The following is a 20754-nucleotide window of genomic DNA, read 5'->3' on the forward strand; positions in this document are numbered from 1 at the left end:
TTGCACATTGTTGGACTCAATGTGTTAATAGTTTGTGAAGTATTTTTGCCTCTTTATTCATGAAAGAAATTGATCTGTGGTTTACTTTGTTGCAATATATTTATCTGGCTTGGATATTAGAGTGAATTTGGCCTCATAGAATGGGTTAGGAAGTTATCCCTTCACTTTAACTTTCTAAAAGAGAGTAGAGAGAATTGCTGTTATCTCTACCTTAAATGTTTACCTTAAACTTCATCAGGAAACCCCCCTGGGTCACTTATTTTGTTTTAGGAAAACATTAATTATTGATTTAATTTATTTAATAGATATAGGCCTAATTACATTATCTATTTCTCTGTGTGAGTTTTGGTAGATTGTGTTTTTCAAGGAATTGGTACATTTCATCTAAATTCATTAGGTTGATGGGAATAGAATTGTTCATAATAATCCTTTATTAACCATTTAATGTCCATAGGATCAGAAGTGATGGCTCTTCTTCATTTGTAGTTTAGTTATTTTGTTTTCTTTTGGTTATTTTGGCTATGTGTTTATTGATTTTATTAATGTTTTCCAAGCACCAGCTTTTGGTTTTGTTAATTTTTTCTTTATCTTTCCTATTTTCAATTTCAATGACATTTGCTTTGATTTTTTTCTTTCATTCAGATTTATATTGATCTCTTTTCTGTTGTTCCCTAATATGGAAATTATATTTTTGATTTAGATCTTTCTTCCTTCCTAATATATGCCATCAAGAAGTTTTCTGTTTAAGTACTGCTTTCATTCCTCTCACATATTTTCATTAAGTTTTAAAATATATTTTATTTTGTCTTGAAATTTTTTTGACCTGTTGTTAGAAATGTGTTGTTTAATCTCCAAATACTGGAGGATTTTACAGCTATCTTTCTGTTATTGGTTTATAGTTTAATTTTACTAAGAACATATTTTAAATTTTTTATACTTTTAAATTTGTTAAACTGTGCTTTATGGTCCAGAATGTAGTATGCATCTCATGAATATTCCATGTGAGCCTGAGAAAAATGTGTATTCCGCTGAATAGTCTACAAATGTTAATTAGAACAAATTGACTGATGATGTTTTCAGTTTAACTCTATCTTTACTGATTTTCTGCCTGCTGGATCTGTTAATTACTGAGAGAGGAGAATTGAAGTCTCCAACTGTAATAGTGGATCATTTATTTCTTCTATTCAGCCTTACAAATTTTTTTTATGTATTTTGATTTACTGTTGTTAATTACAAACACATTAAGGATTGCTTTGCCTGTTGGAGTATTGAACTCTACCATTATAATTATGTTAAGAGTAACGTCCCTCTTTATTCCTGATGATTTTCCTTTCCTGAAGTTGGCTTTATCTGAAATTAAGATAATTACTACAGTTTTCTTTTTATTTGGGTTAGCATTATATATTTTTCTCTATCACTTTAGTTTAAAATTTATTTATTGTTATTTCATCACCTTACTTTTAATCTATCTGTGCTCTTATATTTGAAGTGAATTTATTATAGTCAATAGTTATGCTTGAATCCACTCTGTCTGTTTCTGACTTTTAACTGGTATATTTAGACAATTTACATTGTAAGTCATAATTCATATAGTTGGGGTAATAGCCACCATCTTTATAACTGTTTTCTATTTGTTGCATTTGTTTCTTTCTAAAAATCTTCTGTTCTATACCTTTTCTAGTTGTAATTGAGCCTTATATATGGTGCCTTTTTCTCTCCTATTTCAACATATCAGTTATATTTCTTTTAAAAAATATTGCTAGTGGTCACCTTAGAGTTGCAGTATATGTTTACAGTTAATATAAATTCATTTTCAAGTGACATGTGTGGTGAGGTAGCTAATACAGGATAATCTCAATTTCTCCCTCTCATCCTTTATAACTGGTTGGCATTCATTTCATTTATTAGTAAGGTATAATTACCCAATCAATTATTGATATTATCCTTTAAACAAATAGTTATATTTTAGATTAATTAAGAATAAAAGAAATAAAGATTTAAGAGTTGAGTTCCTGGCTTACATAATTTTTCTTCTCTCTGAAGGAATTTTAAAACATTTTTTACAAAGCATGCCTACTGGTGACCAATTTCCTTGGATTTTATTTTTCCAAGAAAGGCTTTAGTTCTTCTCACTCGTTAAAGATATTTTCCCCTTTTTATTGGTTCTTTATAGTTATACATAACATTGGGATTCATTCTGACATAATTATAAAGACATGGGATATAACTGGCTCTAATTCAGTCACCAGAATTTCCTTCCCACCCCGTTCCCTTCCCCTAACTCTACTGATCTTTGTTATTTACTCTTAGTTTAGTTTTTTTTTTTTTTCTTTTTAGTTACACATGATGGTGAGATTCACTGTGGTTTATTCATATAGGTACATAGGAAAGTTATGTTAGGTTCATTCCATTGTTCTTCTCTTATTGTGTTCCTTCTTGCTCTCCCTCATCCTCTTCATTCAGTCCATGGATCTGTCTTCTATTTTAATGAAATCCCCTCTTTTCCCTTTTTCTCTCTCAACAACCCCCATCTCCTTTATTTCGAACTAGCATCTGCATATCAAAGAAAACATTTTACCTTTGAATTTCCGAGACTGGCTTATTTCACTTATCATGATGTTCTCCATTTCCATCAATTTATCACCATAATTTTGTTCTTCTTTACAGCTAAATAAAACTCCATTGCTCATATATACCACATTTTCTTAATCCATTCATTTATTGATGGACATCTGGGTTGATTCTATAACTTAACTATTGTGAATTGTGCTGCCATGAACATTGATACAACTATATCCTTATAATACACTGATTTTAGAACTTTTAGATATATACTGAGTAGTGGGATAGCTGGGTCATATGGTGGTTCCATTCCTTGTTTTTTGAGGAATCCATACTGCTTTCCAGAGTGTTTGCAGTCTTATCAACAATGTATGAGTATACCTTTCTCCCCATATCCTTGCCGGCACTTATTGTATTCTTGAAAATTGCCATTCTGACTGGAATGAGATGAAATCTCAATATAGCTTTGATTTGCTTTTTCTTAATTGCTAGAGATGTTGAACATTTTTTCATATATTTGTTGGCTATTTCTACTTCTTTTGAGAAGTGTCTATTTAGTTCTTTTTTTCCATTTGTTAATTGGGTTATTTGGGTCTTTTTTTTTTATTTTGGTGTTAGGTTTTTTGAGTTCTGTCTAAAAAAATTATTCTGGATATTAAAGCCCCATCTGAGGAGCAGGTGGCAAAGATCTCCCATTCTGTAGGCTCTTTTTTTAAACATAATTTTTTTAGTTGTCAATGGACTTTAATTTATTTATATGTGGTGCTGATAATTGAACCTAGTGCCTCACATATACTAGGCAAGCACTCTACAACTGAGCTACAGCCCCAGTCCTCTTTTCATGCTCTTAATGGTTTCCTTTGCTGGGCAGACGTTTTTTAAAATTTGATGTCATTCCACTTATTGATTTTTGGTTTTATTTCTATGCTTTTAGGAAGGAAGTTGGTATCTATGCCAGCATGTTAGAGTGTTGGGCCTACATTTTATTCCAGCAGTTACAGAGTTTCAGTTCTAATTCCTAGGTCTTTGAGTTGACTTGTGCAGGGTGAGAGATAGGGGTCCAGTTTCATTCTTCTACGTATGGATTTCCAGTTTTCTGAGCACCATTTGTTGAAAGGACTATCTTTTCTCCAATGTATGTTTTTGTTGCCTTTGTCTAGTATGAGATAACTGTATTTATGTGGGCTTATCTGTGTCCTCTATAGAATATAGAATCATGTCATCAGCAAATAGAGATAATTTGAACTTTTCTTTTTCTATTTGTATTTCTTAAATGTCCTTCTCTTGCCTGATTGTTCTGGCTAGTGTTTCTAGGACTATGTTGAGTAGGAGTGGTGAGAACTGACATACAAGTTACACTTTTGTAATTGTACTGCAGTTCTTGAATTTGTGTTCCACACTTTAATTCTATTTTCCTCTTTGAAATTTAATTTGAGAAGTTTCTATTGATACATCTTCAAGATCATTGATTCTTTCCTCAGGTGTCAAGGACACTGATGAACTCATTGAAGACATTCTTCATTTCCCTTACAATGTTGATTTTTAACATTTTCTTTTGATTTCATTTTTAGAATTTCTATATCTCTGCTTATATTACACACCTATCCTTCCATATTGTCCACATTTTCAATTAAAGCCTTTAACATAATAATCATAGTTATTTTAAACTCCCAATATAATAATTGCAAGATTTCTGCCATATCCGAGTCTGGTTCTATCACTTCAGACTGTGTTCTTTCTTGCTTTTATGCATGAATTGTGTATTTTCATTAAAAACTGAACATGGCATATTTGGTAATAGGAATTGAGATGAATAGTGTGAGCATTTATGTTTGTCTGAAGAGAAGTTGTGCTATATTTACTGTTTGCTACAGTTACAGGTTTGATAGTTAATTTTATATATTAACTAGACTGGACCGTGGAGTGTCCAGATTAAACATTTATGGGTGTGTCTATGAAGGTGTTTCCAAATGAAGTTAAACATTTGAATCAGAGGAAACTCAGAAAAACAGATGATTTTTCCCAATGTGGGTGGGCAGTATTCAATCCTTTGAGGTCCTGAATAGAACAAAAAGCAGAGAAAGGAAAAATTCATCTCTTTTTTCTGCGTAACTGTTGAGTAGAATATCTCATTTTAGTCTGCCCTTAAACTAGTATTTATATTATTGACTCCCCTGATCCTCAGACCTCTGGAATTGGACTGAACTATGCCATTAGGCTTTTTGGACCTCCAGTTTATAGATGGCAGGTTATGTTCACTTCTTTCATAATTGTATGAACCAATTCTTCACAAAACAATCTCTCTTTGTCTCTCTATCTCTGTCTCTCTCTATATATATTTCTCGTACACGCATACCTCCTATTCTGTTTCTCTGATGAATACAGTAGATGTCTGAGGCTTTGATTTTTTCTCTTGTCCCAATGTTATGATTTAGATATTAGTTATTTCCCAAAAGCTCATGTGTGAGACAATGCAAGAAAGTTTAGAGGTGAAATGAATGAGTTATGAGAGCCTTAACCTAATCAGTGCATTAATCCTCTGATAGGGATTTGGTGGGTAGGGTGTGGCTGGAGGAGGTGGGTCATTGGGGGTATGCCTTTGGGGTATATATTTGGTGAACTGAGCCAAGTGTCTCTCTCTCTCTCTCTCTCTGTCTCTCTCTCTCTCTCGTTCTTGTTGTGATGTCCTGAGCCACTTTCCTCCACCACACACTCTTCCCTGATGTTCTGCCTCACCTCAGGCCCTGAGGAATGGAATAGGCTATCTATGGACGAAGACCTCTGAAACTGTGAGCCCCAAAATAAACTTTTCCCTCATTAAAATTATTCTTATTAGGCCTTTTGGTTACAGCAATGAAAAAGCTGACTAAAATATCCATGTATTTCTTTCCCCCATTGTCTTTTTGTTTCCCTAGAAACTCTCTCTTAAATAGAATCTGAGCCTTGCTGTTTACTCAAGAATCCCCTGACAGATGTATCAGGAATTATTTGAATGTTAATCAAATATCATATGAAATGGTTCTTTTTATATATAAATTACTAAATTAATTGAACATAATATTTTAAAGTTGAATTTAAAGGATCATGACAAAGTTGCTTTTAAAATCTACAATTTTAACAAATCAAATACTAATTAAACACATGAATCTTTAATTAGTCTTGCTAGCTCCTAGCTTCATCCTCCCCTCTTTTAGAAATTTAAATGGCACCTGCTAGCCATGTGATTCTTGTATCTTAAGTCATTTAAATTCTCAGTTTCCTCATGTGGTTGAGGGAACCATTTTTGTTTTGCCTGTCTTGAAGGGTTTTTGTGGAAATTGCGAGTATTTAGCTCTCTAAGTTGTAAAGGACTACATCCCCTACAGACTATTACCATAAAGTATAATTGGTGAGGATTTGACCAATCTGCATGGAGGATTATAACTAATCCTGAAACCTTAGAAAAAAATAATGCTGAAATTGTGCTTCCTAAGGCCAGGCAGGATCATTGAAAGCAGGTGGAACAGAAACTGCATTACTGATATTGAGTTATGTTTTTGACATTTTACTTCAATTTTTTCTGAAAATGTTAAGAACAGAGTCTATTCAGAGTCTTAGACTTTTCCCATTTCCCAAAACAAATTGTTCCTTTCATTAGAAAAGTTCAAAAATTCCAGGCTCAAAGCTTCTGGGAGGCAAAATTATCTGGCAAGAATTCAAAAATTTTTAAAAATCATTGTAATTACCTTCTATTTATGTCTAATGATGCTAATTTTCCATTTATTAAATGATATAGTTTCCTTTAAAAAATCATTCAAATAGAAAAAAATAAACTTTCTTAATAGTGTAAGTGAAAGGGGAAGGTAGTAAATATTCAGAAAAAGGTACATATATGACTGAAGAAAATTTACTCCCAAAATTACTCTAAAAGGTTCTAAAATTTTTCTGTGTAATGATGCCCATTCACTCATCTGCAAAACAAAACAAACTCCATCTTCCTTGGAGTACTGCAGAAAAGTAGTTAGTTCATCACTAGCTGCCTTTCTTTCATTCACTGGCTCTGTTTCTCACATCCACCCTGTAAAGTAGGAATTATCATCTTCACTTTACAGAAAAATGGTTTTCAGGTGTGTCTTTGTTCAAGGTCATACTTTGTCAGTGGTGTCTCCAGTATTTAAATTGATGATGGGGGTTTGGGTTAAGGGGCAGGGAAGGGTCTGTGGGGAGAAGACAGTATTGACAGTTTCACACCTGACCCCTGGAGGTCAGGTTCTGAGGTGCTCACTGTGGAAAGTTCTGGAAGGGAAGAGTCCTGACATATTTGGTCCTTTAAATAAGGTGCAGTTGAGGCAGAAGAATCTTTTGTCCTTAGAAGAAAGATGCAGTGTGCCTTCTGGGCAGGTTTTGCTCAGATCTTCATCTGACTGTGGGCAGATGGTTTTCAATGAACATCCAAGGGAAGAAGGAATGGAGAGAGACAGAAGGAACAAAGGGAGGAGGGAGGAAAGGATCATTATGAGAGTTTTGGTTCCCTAAGAGCCCCACACCCTTCTCTGGTCTCTCCCTGGGGTATCTATTTTGGGGACATTGAGATATTTAGGCATTTTACTAAGGTTGAAAATGGGAAGTTTATAGCACCTCAATCCTGGCAGACAGATGGAAACAATTAACACTATATCTTAAAAATCACATAGTTGGAAGCTGCTCAGTAGCTCTGATGTTTAAAATCCCTGTTTGTGTGGATGGAACAGAGATGGAAAGAGATGGGAAATAAGACATGTTCAGCACCTCTTACATGCCGCATGCTTTAATACAATCTTCTCCATAGTTCAATAAAGAGCTGCTACTATTTAACTCTATTTCTCAGATAAAAATACTGAGGCTCAGAAAGGTTGCATATGCCCAGACACACAATCAGGAAATCAAGGAGTTAAGGATTCAACCTTCAGTGCTCATGTATTTTTCGGCCAACAGGTAGAGAGTGTAGAATGAAAAGGGCCTGTGGTAGGCCGACTAACACCCACTTCCAAAAAATTAAAATGAAAAGTTACTTACATCTCGATTTATAGAACCTATGAATGTTATATGACAAAAAAAAAAAAAAAAAAAAAAAAAGACTGTAGATGAAGGTAAGTAACAAGACCTTGAGATGGGGAGACAATTGTGGGTTATCTAAGTATATCATGAATTAATCACATGTACTCTTCTCAGAGGAAGGCAAAGGGAGATTTACAGAAGAAAAGGCAAAGTGACTACTGAGGCAGACTGGAGCAGTGGGTGACAAGCCAAGGACTGCCTGCAGCCATCAGAAACTGGAAGAGGCAAGGAACAAATCCTCCCTTTGAGCCTCTGGAGGGAGGGTGACCCTGATTTCAGTCCTGTGAAACTAATTTCAGACTTCTGGTCTTTGAAACTGCAATCATAAGTTTCTATTGTTTTAAGGCACTAAGTATGAGGTGATTTGTTATAGCAGCCACAAGCAACTAATGCAGGACCCTGTGATTAAATCCTGAAGGATAACATTTCAGACACAGTAAAAGGGAGAAAGGATACTGAAAAAGTTAGGGAACCAGGAGTTAGAAGTAATAAGGAGTGTTTTCAAAGGGAGTAGCCACTTGGTCACAGGTCCCCATGAGACCAAGAATTGTGTGCTTTATCCCCACCCTGCAACGTCATTTCTGCTTCCCTTGGCTCCACACTGATGCCTTCACTTCCTGAACAAATGGCTCCCTGAACTCCAGAGTAAGGTGGGATTAGAGGCCCAGAGACCTTGGTCCAAGATCTCTCCCAGGGCATTCCTGAGGGCGTAAATCTTAACAACCCTGAGTTAAGGCCTGAGGTCTTTGCTGGTGCCTTGTGGAGTGTGATGGAGGGGAGGTAAATGAAGACAGAATGCTGAACAGTGACCCAAATCTCACAGTTCAAAAACCATTACATGATCAGTCAGTAGGTAACTAGGATTAGCAGAGATTCTTATTTCCTCAGATATTTGCTAAATATAATGATAACAAATGCATATGGTGTTTCCTAAGGCAGGTGACCTGATCCACCAGTAGGGGCTTGTCTCTCAGCACCTATCCAGGGGACGTTGACCCAGTAGTCACATCCTATAGCCAAGTTGTGCCAGGACAGTGGGATATGTTGCCAAGAGACCAAAGAAATACCTACAGACAGTGTATGCAGCATAAGGGTTCATTGAGAAGTACTAATGGGCACAGTTTAGTGGTGACAGGCTGAACAGACCCCTCAAGGTGCTTTACCAAGCAGTGCCTCCTCTTCCTTATGGCATTTTGTCTAATGGCAGTCAACTGGATGAGACACATATCCTTTCCAAAATGCCCTTAGTCGGCCCCAGTCACCATTGAGAGAGAGGGGTTTTATATGTTAGATTGTAAAATTGTGACATCATCAGCATTAGCTTGCTGAGTTTGCTTGTATGACCAGCATCCCAAGAAACAACTGTCCTGGAGTACGAGCAAGAAAATAACTTTCTGTAGATAATACCAACTTGCCCTGATTTCCAGAATACATAAGAGAAAGTCAGTGCCCTTCAAGATAATATGTGACATTCTGACCAGACTTGCTCTTGTTGTTTCTTTAATTTGGCTAGGTTTTTGGGAACACAAAGGGGATATTCAGGAACAAGGTTGATACAACAAGGTTCATGCTGGGATAGGCAAAGGGGAGATATGAGGTTTGCCCTTGAAAAAAAAAACACCCCTATTCACAGGACTAGTGAAGCATTAGATGAGATAAGGGGTCTGATTACTGGACCCTCAGGGACTATTCTTCCCTTAGTGGATACTCAGCCATAGGAGTCAAAAAGGCTTCTGCCTGACCTTGCACAGTGTGGGTTGTGTTTGCTCTGCAGGCTAGCAGCTAGGCCACTTCTTTCCTTGGCCCAAGAAGCCTGGCAGGCAACTCCTCTTCAGCTCTCCAACTCACCTCCACCCGCTATGCCCCAGTCTCTGCCATGCAGGACTTCTTTCTGTTCTTGAAATCTGCCACATCTTGAGATTTTTGTTCCTGCTTTTCCCTCTGTGTGGAATGTTTTCCACATGACTGGTGCCTTCTCAACATCCAAGTCTCAACTCAAATGTCACCATCCCACACATCTTCTCTTGAAGCTCCAAAGTCTGCTATTGTGCATCAACTCATTTTAATTTTCCTTCACAATCTATCATTCTATGTAGTTATTTTATTTGCTTACCTATTCATTTCCTGTATTCCTCTGCCCACCCCCAAGTCTCACAAAGATAGGATGTTATGTTGGTCATTGCTCTATTCAGCTTGAAATATACTAGTCCTTGATGAGTATTTGTTAAAGAAAGGAATGACTGAGACAGGAGTGCTGGGCCAGCTTCACAGATGAAGCTCAATCCACTGTTGCCATGGCTCACTTAAAAGGGAGGCCCAAGTAGAAGCACTAAAGATCCAGGACAAGGGGCAAGCTTTAACACAGACCAGGTAGGGGGTTGCTGAAAGCTGGACATGAATCAAAGAAATGCTGGCAGACAGGATGCACCACAGCCTGGGAAGTCTGGCAGGGGCATGAGGAAGTTCCTGGATGGGTAAAAGGAGCCTTGGATAGAGATTTTAAGTAGATAGATAGAAGCTGCCAGATAATGGAGTTGATACAGAGAATTAAGTCCACAAGATAAGATGCAGGAAAATGCATGAGAGATGGGAGGGGCAGTGCAGAGCCCCTCGGAAGGAGTGCCTATTGGATGCTTTCCCAGAGCATCCTCACTGGTGGGTGGACCAGGTTTATGTGTGCAATGGGATCTCTGTGTTCTATTAATAGTTAATGATCCCTTTTTTAGTCCATAGTGCAGTAGCATCTTGCCTACCAGACCATTTAGAAACACTTGGAGAGACGCCCAGAGGCGTCATGGTATTATGAAAGGTTGCTAACTGTATCCCAGCTCATGACTATAGGCTCCATAAAGTGCTTCATGTCATTTCCTGAGCCTACAGCATACAATGGTGAAGTGCATTGTCTTGGAAATCAGGAGCATAAACCAAAGTCCAAGCTGTGTGACTCTGACCAGTCACTCAGTCTGTTTCTCAGTTTTCATGTCTATAAAATGGGCATGATTATAGTCCTGTTTTAAAAGATTGTTGTGAGGGTTAAGTGATTTCATACAAATATGCACTCTGCCTGGTTAGGTGCTATGGAATTGTTTGCTTGTATTGTTATTTGAGGAAGTGTCAATTGGCTCTAAAATGATATTTGTAATATTAAAAAGATATACTAGTATTAATTTTGAGTCCAATTTGTTTCTCAAGGGCTGGTGGACTGGAGTGGTGTCCTTAGAGTGAACCCAAATGGGCTACTCCCCATTGGGATTTCTCCAAAGGGAAGCTGGTGTGTAGGGTTATGGCTAGGGTTGCCTGGGAAATAAAGAGCTCCAGTTAATTCTCAGGCATCTGTGCTCTCTGCTAATACCAACTTACCCTTGAGGAAGATGGTAATATTCAACTGCAGCTTTGGGGTCAATCAGACTGGAGTTTGTGCAGAAAAGTGGAACTTAATGTTTTTTTTTTTTTTTTTTTTGTCACTGTGACTAAAAGACTTACTAGAACAACATAGAGGAGCAAGGTTTATTTGGGGCTCACGGTTTCAGAGGTTCAGTCCATAGTCAACTGACTCCATAGATCTGGGCCTAAGATGAGGCAATTGTTGTGGAAGGGCTAGGTGGAGTGAAGCACCTCAGAACATAGCAACCAGAAAGTACTCTGCTCACCAAGGACAAACTATAAACCCCACAGGCACAACTCCAGTAACCTACTTCCTCTAGCCACACATTACCTGCCTATGGTTACTGCCCAGTTAATCTTTTCAGTGGTTCAATCTACCAATCAGGTTATACCTCTCATAATCTAATAATTTCATCTCTGAAATTCTTGCACTGTCTCCCACATGAGTGTTTCGGGGACACCTCATATCTAAACCATAACATGCACGTGGTTTTCTGCAGAGGGAACATGGGTTCACACTGGAATAAGCATGATGGTTTTTTCTAAATGTTAAGAATGAGGAGTCCTTTGTGTCACTTATTCCTAGTTCCAGTTTATATTTGATGCAGAAGTTGTGTTCTTGACACTTCTGCAGTGAGAATTGCAACTTTAAGCCTCAAGGACCTCTTAGCTTAAACAACCTAGAGAGATGCTTATCGAGCCAATCTGAGTAGTTCCTAGATGTCAGATGGTACCTTTTATTAAAAAATATCTAATAAGAGAAAAAAAGGGTTCTAATCAAAGTACTTATTGTCTTTTACATTTACCTATGTAATTACCTTTACTAGTGCTTTATTTCTTTATGTAAAACTGACTATCTAGGGTCTGTTCATTTTGGTCTGAAGGATCTCTATGTTTTAGAGATCAGCCCTGCTAGCAAAAAATTTTCGTATTTCATTTCTTTTAATATTTTTTGGTACCGGGGATTGAATTTAGGGGTACTCAACCACTGAGCCACATCCCTGGCCCCCTTTTTGTATTTTATTTAGAGACAGAGCCTCATGGATTTGCTAAGTGCCTCACTATTGCTGAGGCTAGCTTTGAACTTGCAATTCTCCTGCCTTAATCTCCTGAGTCATTTCTTTCCATTTTGAATGATAGCTTTGTTGGAATTATTTGCTTGTGTCATTATTTAAGTAAGTGTCAAGTGACTCTAAAATGGTATTTGTAATAAGGTGGGTGTAGTGGCACATACCTGTAATCCCAGCAGCTTGGGAGGCTGATGCAGGAGGACTGCAAGTTCAAGGCCAGCCTTAGCAGTTTAGCAAGTCCCTAAGCAACTTAGTAAGATCCTGTCTCAAAAATAAAATAAAATAAATAAAATAACTTTTAAAAAGCTGGGGATGTGGTTCAGTGGTTCAGCACCCCTGGGTTCAATTCCTGGTACCAAAATAAAAATGAAAACCAAAACAATGGTATTTGCAATAGTACAAAGAGATAAGTGTTAATTGTGAGTCCAGTTTGCTTCTTGAACTGGTGGACTGAAGTGGAGTCCCTAGAGTGACTAGGCTACTCTCTAATGGGACTTCTCCAAAGGGCAGCTGATATGGAGAATTCTTTTTTTTTTTCACCTTTTTTTATTGTAAACAAATGGGATACATGTTGTTGCTCTGTTTGTACATTCTCTGTTTGTAAAGGCTTACCATTTGTGTAATCATAAATTTACATAGGGCAATGTTGTTTGATTCATTCTGTTATTTTTCCCTTCCCCCCACCCCTCCCATCCCTCTTTTCCCTCTATACAGTCCTTCCTTCCTCCATTCTTGCCCCCCTCCCTAACCCTAACCCTAAACCTAACCCTAACCCTAACATTAACCTCTCCCACCCAACATTATGTGTCATCAACCGCTTATCAGTGAGATCATTCGTCCTTTGGTTTTTTGAGATTGGCTTATCTCACTTAGCATGATATTCTCCAATTTCATCCATTTGCCTGCAGATGCCATAATTTTATTATTCTTTATGGTGGAGAATGTTCTGTAATGCTGGCTTTCTTTTTGTAAATTCCTTTAGCTTTTGTTTATCATGGAAGGATCTTATTTCGTCGTCAAATCTGAAAGTAAGTTTTGCTAGGTATAAGATTCTTGGTTGGCATCCGTTTTCTTTCAGGGCTTGGCAAATGTTCCAGGCCCTTCTAGCTTTTAGGGTCTGGATTGAAAAATCTGCTGATATTCTTATTGGTTTTCCCCTGAATGTAATTTGATTCTTTTCTCTCGCGGCCTTTAAAATTCTGTCTTTATTTTGTATGTTAGGTATTTTCATTATAATGTGCCTTAGTGTGGGTCTGTTGTAAATTTGTGTATTTGGAGTCCTATAAGCCTCTTGTACCTGGTTTTCCATTTCAGTCTTCAGATCTGGGAAATTTCTGATATTTTCATTGAATAGATTGTTCATTCCTTTGGTTTGTTTCTCTAAGCCTTTCTCAATCCCAATAATTCTTAAATTTGGCCTTTTCATGATATCCCATAATTCTTGTAGATTCTGTTCAGGATTTCTTACCATCTTCTCTGGTCAACTTTGTTTTCAAGATTAAATATTTTGTCTTCAATGTCTGAGGTTCTGTCTTCCAGGTGTTCTATCCTATTGGTTATGCTTTCTATGGAGTTTTTAACTTGGTTTATTGTTTCCTTCATTTCAAGGATTTCTGTTTGTTTTTTTTTCAGTATCTCTAAGTCTTTATTGAAATGATCTTTTGCTTCCCGTATTTGCTCTTTTAACTGTTGATTGGTGCAATCATTTAATGCCTGCATTTGTTCTTTCATCACTTCCTTCAAGGCCTGCATTTGCTCTTTCATCTCCTCGTTTGCTTCCCTGATTGTTTTAATTATGTACATTCTGAACTCCCTTTCTGACATTTCTTCTGCTGTGCTGTCATTGGGTTTTATTGATATAGTATCTAGGTTTGTTTGGGACATTTTCTTCCCTTGTTTTCTCATATTGGTCAGATATCAATGGGACTCTGAGATATTGCAGATTTCCTCTATTGGCTTATAGTGTCCCTGTAGATTTCCAGTGTATCACCTCCCAGCCTTCAGTAGCCTGAAGTCTTGGAGGAACTTGATAACGCAGTGCTTCTGAAGAAAGCTGCCCCTAGCCCGCTATTGGGTCCAGGGCTGAGGGCTGGTTCTGCATGGAAATCCTCTCTTGGGCAGTCCTGCTCCTAGAAGCTGGCTATAGACAGGGCCTGCCCCCCCGCCTGAGTGAGCCAGGCTGCTCAGGGAAAGCCTCTCCCTGTCCTGCCTTGGTTGCAGAAGCTGCCTGCGGGCCAGGGCCCACCAATGGGTTCAGGGCTTGGGGTTGGCTCTGTGCAGAAAAGCTCTCACTGGGCAGGCCTGCTCTGAGAACCTGGCTGTGGACTGGGACTGCCGTGGGAGGGAGCAGGACTGCTTGGGGAAGTCTCTCACTGCCCTGCCCTGGTTGGAGAAGCCACCTGCAGATCGGGGCCTGCTGCTGGGTTCAGGGCTTGGGGATGACTCTGTGGGGGAAAGCTCTCATTGGGTGGGCCTGCTCCTAGAAGTTGGCTTTGGATCGTGCCTGCCCCCGGAGAGAGCAGGGCTGCTTGGGGAAGACTCTTGCTGCCCTGTCCTGCTCTGAGAAGCTGCCCCTGTCCAGGCCTGCCGCCCTGGCTGAGCTTCACCTGGTGGGAGAGACTCACCCCACAGCTCTATGTTGGTCCGAGTCTCTCAATACCTCCCCTTCTTGAATCCTGAGTTCTGGAGCGAAGGGAGATGCAGTCACCCTCTAGTCCGCCATCTTGGATCTTCTCCTGATGTGAGAATTCTTGAAAGTCTCTCCTCCACCTCTTTGATTTTGTCATCTGGCAGCCTTTTGGCCTCTATGGTTTTATTTATTTATTTAAATTAAAAATCATAAATTTACATAGGGCAATGTTGTTTGATTCATTCTGTTATTATTTTCCCTTCCCCCCACCCCTCCCACCCCTCCCACCCCTCTTTTCCCTCTATACAGTCTTTCCTTCCTCCATTCTTACCACCCTCCTTATCCCTAACCCTAACCCTAACGCTAACCCCTCCTACCCCCCCTCATATGTCCTTATCCGCTTATCAGCAAGATCATTCATCCTTTAGTTTTTTGAGATTGGCTTATCTCACTTAGCATGATATCCTCCAGTTTCATCCATTTGCCTGCAAATGCCATAATTTTATCATTCTTCATGGTGGAGTAATATTCCATTGTGTATATATGCCACAGTTTCTTTATCCATTCATCAGCTGAAGGGCATCTAGGTTGGTTCCACAATCTGGCTATAGTGAATTGAGCAGCTATGAACATTGATGTGGCTGTATCTCTGTAGTATGCTGATTTTAAGTCATTTGGGTATAGGCCGAGGAGTGGGATAGCTGGGTCAAATGGTGGTTCCATTCCAAGCTTTCTGAGGAATCTCCATACTGCTTTCCAGAGTGGCTGCACTAATTTGCAGCCCCACCAGCAATGTATGAGTGTACCTTTTCCCCCACATCCTCGCCAACACCTATTGTTGCTTGTGTTCTTGATAATCGCCATTCTAATTGGGGTGAGATGAAATCTTAGGGTAGTTTTGATTTGCATTTCTCTTATTACTAGAGATGTTGAACATTTTTCCATATGTTTGTTGATTGCTTGTAGATCTTCCTCTGTGAAGTGTCTGTTCATTTCCTTAGCCCATTTGTTGATTGGATTATTTGTATTCTTGATGTAGAGTTTTTTGAGTTCTTTATAGATTCTGGAGATTAGTGCTCTATCTGAAGTATGAGTGGCAAAGACATTCTCCTACTCTGTAGGCTCTCTCTTCACATTACTGATAGTTTCCTTTGTTGAGAGAAAGCTTTTTAGTTTGAATCTATCCCAGTGGTTGATTCTAGCTTTTATTTCTTGTGCTATGGGAGTCCTGTTAAGGAAGTCTGATCCTAAGCCAACAAGTTGAAGGTTTGGACCTACTTTTTCTTCTATAATCTGCAGGGTCTCTGGTCTGATTCCAAGGTCCTTGATCCATTTTGAGTTGCGTTTTGTGCAGGGTGAGAGATAGGGATTTAGGTTCATTCTGTTGCATATGGATTTCTAGTTTTCCCAGCACCATTTGTTGAAGAGGCTATCTTTTCTCCATTGCCTATTTTTGGCCCCTTTGTCTAGTATGAGAAAATTGTATTTATTTGGGTTTGTGTCCATGTCCTCTATTCTGTACCATTAATCTACCTATCTATTTTGGTATCAATACCATGCCGTTTTTGTTACTATTGCTTTGTAATAGAGTTGAAGATCTATTATTGCGATACCCCCTCCTTTGCTTCTTTCTACTCAGGATTGCTTTAGCTATTCTGGGTTTCTTATTCTTCCAGATGAATTTCATAATTGCTTGCTCTATTTCTGTAAGGTACACCATTGGGATTTTAATTGGAATTGCATTGAATCTGTATAGCACTTTTGGTAGTATGGCCATTTTGACAATATTAATTCTGCCTATCCAAGAACATGGGAGATCTTTCCATCTTCTAAGGTTTTCTTTAATTTCTTTCTTTAGTGTTCTGTAGTTCTCATTGTAGAGGTCTTTCACCTCTTTTGTGAGATTGATTCCCAAGTATTTTATTTTTTTCGAGGCTATTGTGAATGGGGTAGTTTTCCTAATTTCTCTTTCTGAAGATTCATCACTTATGTATAAAAATGCGTTGGATTTATGGGCATTGATCTTGTAACCTGCTACTTTACTGAATTCACTTATGAGTTCTAAGAGTTTTCTGGTGGAATTTCCAGGTTCCTCTAAATATATAATCATGTCATCAGCCAACAGGGATAGTTTGAGTTTCTCTTTTCCAATTTGTATCCCTTTAATTTCTTTGGTTTGTCTAATTGCTCTGGCTAGAGTCTCAAGATTGATATTGAATAGAAGTGGAGAAAAAGGGCATCCCTCTCTTGTTCCAGTTTTTAGGGGCAATGCTTTCGGTTTTTCACCATTTAGAATGATATTGGCCATGGGCTTAGTGTAGATGGCCTATTACCATGTTAAGGAATATTCCCACTACCCCAATTTTCTCTAGTGTTTTGAGCATGAAGGGATGCTGTATTTTATCAAATGCTTTTTCTGCATCTATTGAAATAATCATGTGATTCTTAACTTTTAGTCTGTTGATATGGTGAATGACATTTATTGATTTCCGGATGTTGAACCAACCTTACATCCCTGGGATAAAACCCACTTATTGGGGTACACTATCTTTTTAATATATTTTTGTATGTGATTTGCTAAAATTTTGTTGAGATTTTTTGCATCGATGTTCATTAAGGATATTGGTCTGAAATTTTCTTTCCTTGATGTGTCTCTGTCTGGTTTAGGTATCAGGGTGATATTGGCTTCATAGAATGAGTTTGGGAGGATTCCCTCCTCTTCTATTTTATGGAATACTTTGAGAAGTATTGGAATGAGCTCTTCTTAAAAGGTGTTGTAGAACTCGGCTGAGAACCCATCTGGTCCCGGACTTTTCTTTGTTGGTAGGCTTTTGATGACCTCTTCTATTTCATTGCTTGAAATGGATTTATTTAAGTTGTGTATGCCCTCCTCGTTCAGTTTAGGTAATTCATATGTCTCTAGAAACTTGTTGATGTCTTTGAGGTTTTCTGTTCTGTTGTAGTATAGATTTTCAAAATAGCTTCTAATTATGTTTTGTATTTCACTTGTGTCTGTTGTGATATTTCCTTGTTCATTCCGAACTTTAGTGATTTGGGTTTTCTCTCGTCTTCTCTTTGTTAGGGTGGCTAAGGGTTTATCAATTTTTTTTTTCAAAGAACCAACTATTTATTTTGTTAATTTTTCCGATTGTTTCTTTTGTTTCAATTTCATTGATTTCGACTCTGATTTTAACTATTTCCTGTCTTCTACTACTTCTGGTGTTGGTCTGCTCTTCTTTTTCTAGGGCTTTGAGCTGTAGTGTTAAGTCGTTTATTTGTTGATTTCTACTTCTTTTGTTGAATGCACTCCATGAAATAAATCTTCCTCTACGTACTGCTTTCATAGTGTCCCAGAGATTTTGATATGATGTGTCTTTGTTCTCATTTACTTCTAAAAATGTTTTAATTTCCCTCCTGATGTCTTCTGTTGTCCATTCATCATATAATAGTGTATTATTTAATCTCCAGGTATTGGAGAAGTTTCTGTTTTTTATTCTGTCATTTATTTCTAATTTCAATCCATTATGATCTGATAGAGTACAAAGTAGTATCTCTATCTTCTTGTAGTTGCTAACAGTAGCTTTGTGGCATAAGACATGGTCTATTTTAGAGAAGGCTCCATGTGCTGCTGAGAAGAAAGTGTATTCGTTCTTTGTTGGATGGTATATTCTATATAAGTCGGTTAAGTCTAAATTGTTGATTGTGTTATTGAGATCTATGGTTTCTTTATTCAATTTTTGTTTGGACGATCTATCCAGCAGTGAGAGAGGTGTGTTAAAATCGCCTAGTATTATTGTGTTGTGGTCTATTTGATTTCTGGAATTGAGAAGGATTTGTTTGACGTACGTGGATGAGCCAATGTTCGGGGCATAGATATTTATGATTGTTATGTCTTGCTGATTTATGCTTCCTTTAAGCAGTATGTAATGTCCTTCTTTATCCCTTCTGACTAGTTTTGGCTTGAAGTCCACATTATCTGAAATGAGGATGGATACTCCAGCTTTTTTGCTGTGTCTGTATGCATGGTATGTTTTTTTCCCATCTTTTCACCTTTAGTCTATGGATATCTCTTTCTATGAGATGAGTCTCTTGCAGGCAGCAAATTGTTGGATTTTTCTTTTTAATCCATTCTGCCAGTCTATGTCTTTTGATTGATGAGTTCAGGCCATTAACATTCAGGGTTATTATTGTGATATGATTTGTATTCCCAGTCATTTGACTCATTTTTGTTTTTTGACATGATTTGGTTTCCCCTTTATTTGGCTATTCCTTTAGGCTAGTTCCTCCTGTTGCTGATTTACATCGTTGTTTTTCATCTCTTCCTCATGGAATATTTTGCCGAGAATGTTCTGCAATGCTGGCTTTCTTTTTGTAAATTCCTTTAGCTTTTGTTTATCATGGAAGGATCTTATTTCGTTGTCAAATCTGAAAGTAAGTTTTGCTGGATATAAGATTCTTGGTTGGCATCCATTTATTTTCAGGGCTTGGTAAATGTTGTTCCAGGCCCTTCTAGCTTTTAGGGTCTGGATTGAAAAATCTGCTGATATCTGTATTGGTTTCCCCCTGAATGTAATTTGATTCTTTTCTCTCGCGGCCTTTAAAATTCTGTCTTTATTTTGTATGTTAGGTATTTTCATAATAATGTGCCTTGGTGTGGGTCTGTTGTAATTTTGTATATTTGGAGTCCTATAAGCCTCTTGTACTTGGTTTTCCATTTCATTCTTCAGATTTGGGAAATTTTCTGATATTATTTCATTAAATAGATTGTTCATTCCTTTGGTTTGTTTCTCTAAGCCTTCCTAAATCCCAATAATTCTTAAATTTGGCCTTTTCATGATATCCCATAATTCTTGTAGATTCTGTTCATGATTTCTTACCATCTTCTCTGTTTGTTCACCTTTGTTTTTAAGATTAAATATTTTGTCTTCAATATCTGAGCTTCTGTCTTCCAGGTGTTCTATCCTATTGGTTATGCTTTCTATGGAGTTTTTAACTTGGTTTATTGTTTCCTTCATTTCAAGGATTTCTGTTTGTTTTTTTTTTTTCAGTATCCCTAACTCTTTATTGAAATGATCTCTTGCTTCCTGTGTTTGCTCCTTTAACTGTTGATTGGTGCGATCATTTAATGCCTGCGTTTGCTCTTTCATCTCCTTGTTTGCTTCCCTGATTGTTTTAATTATGTACATTCTGAACTCCCTTTCTGACTTTTCTTCTGCTGTGCTGTCATTGGGTTTTATTGATATAGTATCTAGGTTTCTTTGGGATATTTTCTTCCCTTGTTTTCTCATATTGGTCAGATGTCAGTGGGACTTTGTGATATTTCAGAATTCTTCTATTGGCTTATATTGTCCCTGTAGATTTCCAGTGTATCACCTTCCTGTCTTCAGTAGCCTGAAGTCTTGGAGTAACTTGATAATGCAGTGCTTCCAAGGAAAGCTGCCCCTAGCCCTCTACTGGTTCCAGGACTACAGCTGGCTCTGTGTGGAAAGGCTCTCACTGGGGGGTCTGCTGTGAGAAGCCAGCCTGGAAAGTCGCTTCCTCCTGGAGGGTGTGGGGCTGCGGGCTGCTTGGGGAAGTCCCTGGCTGCCCTGTCCTGGTCCCTGAAGCAACTTGCGGACAGGAACTCGCTGCCCTGGTTCAGGGTCTTGAAGCTTGGTTCTGTGCAGAAATGTTCTCACTGGGGGTCCTGCTCCGAGATGCTGGAGAATCTGGCCCTGTGGGAGGAGCCCACCAACGGAGTGCTCAGGGCTGCCTGGGGAGGACTCTAGCTGCTCTGTCCTACTCTAATAAGCCACCCGAATCTGGGCCTGTCGCCCGGGGAAGCGCTTCACTGGGTGGGGGAGACTTACCCCGAGTCTGTATTTTAGTCCGAGTCTCTCAATACTCCCCTTCTTGAATCATGGGTTCTGGAGCGACTGGAGATGCAGTCACCCTCTAGTCTGCCATCTTGGATCGCCCCCCTCTATGGTTTTTGATGAACAATCAACTGTTATATTTTATTGAGGTCTCCTTATTTGTGATGAGTTGCCGCTG

General features: G+C 38.3%; 1 protein-coding gene across 7 annotated transcripts in view; it reads left to right on the forward strand.

The window, feature by feature from the left end:
- FRMPD2 (FERM and PDZ domain containing 2) overlaps positions 1-20754 on the forward strand; it is a gene marked incomplete at its 5' end in the record, with an annotated part of 157434 nt that overhangs the window by 13468 nt on the left and 123212 nt on the right. The window lies entirely within an intron of this gene.

The sequence above is a fragment of the Sciurus vulgaris genome (assembly GCF_902686455.1).
Source record: "Sciurus vulgaris genome assembly, chromosome: 4".
NCBI classification, from domain to species: domain Eukaryota; kingdom Metazoa; phylum Chordata; class Mammalia; order Rodentia; family Sciuridae; genus Sciurus; species Sciurus vulgaris.